General features: G+C 49.8%; 2 pseudogenes; both read right to left on the bottom strand.

The window, feature by feature from the left end:
- Window positions 1-273, bottom strand: part of LOC125773122 (large subunit ribosomal RNA) — a 3,549-nt pseudogene extending 3,276 nt beyond the window's left edge.
- Window positions 274-1,002: 729 nt separating this feature from the next.
- LOC125773151 (5.8S ribosomal RNA) lies at window positions 1,003-1,158 on the bottom strand (annotated as a pseudogene).
- Window positions 1,159-4,670: the final 3,512 nt, after the last annotated feature.

The raw sequence follows: 4,670 nt of genomic DNA, 5'->3' as shown, positions 1-4,670 counted from the left end.
CGACTCCATGGAGCCGACCGTCTACTGTCACGTGGGTTAGTGCCGTTCTACGGGCCTATCACCCTCTCTGGGTAGATGAGCCACCTTCAAGTTGAACTTGAACTGTTTGCACCGTGCATAGTAGATAATGGTCGTTCCAGTACACGGAATCGGACAGGTGCAGTTACACACCGTCCCTACGTGCTGAGCTTCTCCCGTTTCGCTCGCAGCTACTCAGGGAATCCCGGTTGGTTTCTTCTCCTCCCCTTATTAATATGCTTAAATTCTGGGGGTTGTCTCACATCACTTGAGGCCTACAACAAAATCAGTCACATTCCATTCGTTTCGAACCCGGGGCATAGCGAACCGATATATACGCAACAACACTTCACACACACACACACGGATTGGGCAATTTACGGTCATTTTTGAATCAACGATGGCCCCCCCGAGCACGTTGTCCGAATATCACTCCAATAAGGACAACGAGTTCCGCTCGGCATCGTTTTGATTCGATCTCTCAACAACAACTCCCGGTCGACTTGGTCGACTTGGACCCACGATGTCTCCCCCCGAGCATGTCGAGCCAACTGCACCACTATTGTATTGGACAACATGTTCCCCTCGGGCATCGATGGGTTAATCATGCACCACTATTATAAAACCCTTTGACGTTTTCCCCCAAGCACGTTGATCCAGTATTACGACGGATACGGTCAACGAATTCTTGGACATCAAAGAGGTTTTCGATTGAATTTCCCCATGTTTCACAACGTACTCTTAGCGGTATCCTACGATACGTCTCACTCTATTTGTGTGTGTGCGCGTTTACGTGCGTGCGATTTATGCGGTTCACCCCTTTACTTTCAGCGCCCTGCGGTCCCAACAAAGGTCCCGAGCACGCCATTATGCACAGTGTGGAAGCGTGTTTCCCCCACGACACTAGACGGGCTGCTCGCCATAGTGTTCTATTGTGGCACGCTCCACCCTGAAGTTTGGTTTGTTGTATATCAAGGAATTGATAGGCACTCAAGAATGTGTGCATCGGCCGGGTTTAATCGTCCGACGCGCAATATGCGTTCAACTTATCGGTGTTCATGTGTCCTGCAGTTCACATTGTGACGCGCATTTAGCTGCGGTCTTTCGATCCATGAGCCGAGTGATCCCCTGCCTAGGGTTTTATAGTAAGGTTCCCAATGTAACACAATCCCGGTGGTACGTCCAAAGACTAACTTTCTGACTAAGTTGTCTTTATTACCCAATAGTCCCAGGCCTTGTGACTTGTGGCTCATGTCTACGCCCATGGCCACCATTCGCTAAGATAGTTTTGAAGTCACTTTGAAGGCCCAGGAACAACTCTCTTAGCACATCGGTTAACCTGGCGCCGCAGTCAACTCATGTGCTTGGATCGGATCGAGCTATTGAGTATTGGGCCTGCATACTCGCTCATCCGTATCCTTTGCGTACCGCCCCATGGCCCTTGTATGTCTGCACCACAGTTCCTGTTCGTTCCGTGCCTATGGCCGGATACGTATTGCACATCGGTATACCTGTCGCTACTCAGGCAACTCGTGTGCGTGGATTGGATCGAGAACATGGTGTGTGCCCCATGTTATAATTGATAGTCCATATCCACTTTATAGGTTAAAGTCATAAGTTGTGATTGCACAACCATTCTTCATAAGAGTTTAATCACTCTTCAACTAACTTTCGTTCTGGTGTCTTGGTATCAAATCGCGTAAGACACAAGATTCTACTGGCCAAATAGAATCTAGCACATTGGTTAACCTGGCGCCGCAGTCAACTCATGTGCTTGGATCGGATCGAGCTATTGAGTATTGGGCCTGCATACTCGCTCATCCGTATCCTTTGCGTACCGCCCCATGGCCCCGTCCTTAGAGTTAATGACTAGTAGGCTTAACTCTTTGTATGTCTGCACCACAGTTCCCGTTCGTTCCGTGCCGTGGCCGGATACGTATTGCACATCGGTATACCTGTCGCTACTCAGGCAACTCGTGTGCGTGGATTGGATCGAGCTCATGGGGTGTGTAGAGATTCCATGTTATAATTGCAAGTCCATATCCACTTTATAGGTTAAAGTCATAAGTTGTGATTGCACAACCATACTTCATAAGAGTTTAATAACTCTTCAACTAACTTTCGTTCTGGTGTCTTGGTATCAAATCGCATAAGACACAAGATTCTACTGGCCAAATAGAATCTAGCACATTGGTTAACCTGGCGCCGCAGTCAACTCATGTGCTTGGATCGGATCGAGCTATTGAGTATTGGGCCTGCATACTCGCTCATCCGTATCCTTTGCGTACCGCCCCATGGCCCCGTCCTTAGAGTTAATGACTAATAGGCTTAACTCTTTGTATGTCTGCACCACAGTTCCCGTTCGTTCCGTGCCGTGGCCGGATACGTATTGCACAACAGTAGATACCATCACCTGACGTATCTAACACACCACTATTGTAACTCGTCGTCGAAGGACCTTTCAAGTGCCTGATGGCCAGGGGAGCTCTTACACGGCACGGAGACACAGTGATGCTCGCCCATCACAGTGTACAACGATCGAGTTTGCTTAAGTGTCTGGGTACCTACACACCAGACACAATGCAATGGCCACGGATCCACACAAGGCACATCACATGCAGAAAGCTTCACCAGATTCTGACACATACCACACTCTTGTAACTCGTCGTCGAAGGGGCGTTCAAAGTGCCTTACGGCTAGGGGGGATCTAGCACGGCACGGAGACACAGTGATGGTCACCCATCAAAGTGTACAACGATCGAGTTTGCTTTCCGCGCAAGCGTTCTAAGTGTCTGGGTATCTAAGCACCAGACACAATGCAATGGCCACGGATCCACACAAGGCACATCACATGCAGAAAGCTTCACCAGATTCTGACACATACCACACACATGCAACTCGTCGTCGAAGGGGCGTTCAAGTGCCTTACGGCTAGGGGAGATCTAGCTCGGCACGGAGACACAGTGATGGTCACCCATCAAAGTGTACAACGAACGAGTTGGCTTTCAACAAATTCTGACACATAGCAAGCGAGCGACCGAGCTACACCGAAGGCAGCCCATGGTTGGTCACTCGCGGACGATCATCAGTAATGATCCTTCCGCAGGTTCACCTACGGAAACCTTGTTACGACTTTTACTTCCTCTAAATCATCAAGTTCGGTCAACTTCAGCCATGCCAGCTGCAGCTCACGAAGGAACCGCGGAAGGTAAGCCTCCAGAAACCTCACTAAATAATCCATCGGTAGTAGCGACGGGCGGTGTGTACAAAGGGCAGGGACGTAATCAGCACTAGCTAATGACTAGTGCTTACTAGAAATTCCAGGTTCATGGGGACCGTTGCAGTCCCCAATCCCGACTAGATGGGCATTTTAGTGATTTCCCGTTCCTCTCGGAATGGGGGCGCCTATTGGCGAGAACACGCTGCGACCCACATTGTAGCACGCGTGCAGCCCAGAACATCTAAGGGCATCACGGACCTGTTATCGCTCATTCTCAGCTTGCTAAACACAAGTTGTCCCGCTAAGCAGGGCAAACGTAGCCGACGACCGCCCGTGAAGGCGCCGCCCGGCTGTAACGTCAGGTGCGCCCGGAGGCGCACTGCTGACAGCGTTCTAGTTAGCATGTTTGAGTCACGTTCGTTATCGGAATTAACCAGACAAATCATTCCACGAACTAAGAACGGCCATGCACCACTACCCTTAAATTTGAGAAAGAGCTATCAATCTGTCTTACCTCGATAAGTTTGGACCTGGTAAATTTTCCCGTGTTGAGTCAAATTAAGCCGCAAGCTCCACTTCTTGTGGTGCCCTTCCGTCAATTCCTTTAAGTTTCAACTTTGCAACCATACTTCCCCCGGAACCCGATTTTGGTTTCCCGGAAGCGACTGAGAGCACCGAATAGGGGTAGCGTCTCCCAATTGCTAATTGGCATCGTTTACGGTTAGAACTAGGGCGGTATCTAATCGCCTTCGATCCTCTAACTTTCGTTCTTGATTAAAGAAAGCATCCATGGCAAACGCTTTCGCTTCAGTTGGTCCTACGACGGTCTACGAATTTCACCTCTCGCGCCGTAATACCAATGCCCCCAACTACTTCTGTTAATCATTACCTCTAGGTTTCTGACAAACCAACGAAATCGTATAAACCGAGGTCATATTCCATTATTCCATGCAAGATTATTCTCGGCCAACGCCAACCCCACGGGGGGGCCGGACGCTTTGTCTTAGCCTGCTTTGAGCACTCTAATTTGTTCAAGGTAAATGTGAGTATCTTGAGCACCATGAGGAGCCCGTGCCGGAGTTAACCGGTAGCACGGTACTCGTTCACAGAGTAACGCCCAAGTACACCATTGTGAGTCGCAGCCGTGAGCGCGCGCACGAACGGCCCCGGCGTGTAACCGGGCGCCCGTGGCGGTCACGTGTCTGGACGGGCAATCAACTTCGAACGTTTTAACCGCAACAACTTTAATATACGCTAGTGGAGCTGGAATTACCGCGGCTGCTGGCACCAGACTTGCCCTCCACTTGATCCTTGTTGAAGGATTTATACTCAACTCATTCCAATTATGGACCATCGTTAGAGAGGTCCATATTGTTATTTCTCGTCACTACCTCCCCGTACTGGGATTGGGTAATTTACGCGCCTGCTGCCT

This window comes from Anopheles funestus (genome assembly GCF_943734845.2).
Source record: "Anopheles funestus chromosome X unlocalized genomic scaffold, idAnoFuneDA-416_04 X_unloc_22, whole genome shotgun sequence".
Classification (NCBI taxonomy): Eukaryota; Metazoa; Arthropoda; class Insecta; order Diptera; family Culicidae; genus Anopheles; species Anopheles funestus.
The sequence above is the reverse complement of the archived record's forward strand: the minus strand, read 5'-3'. Positions and strand labels throughout refer to the sequence as shown.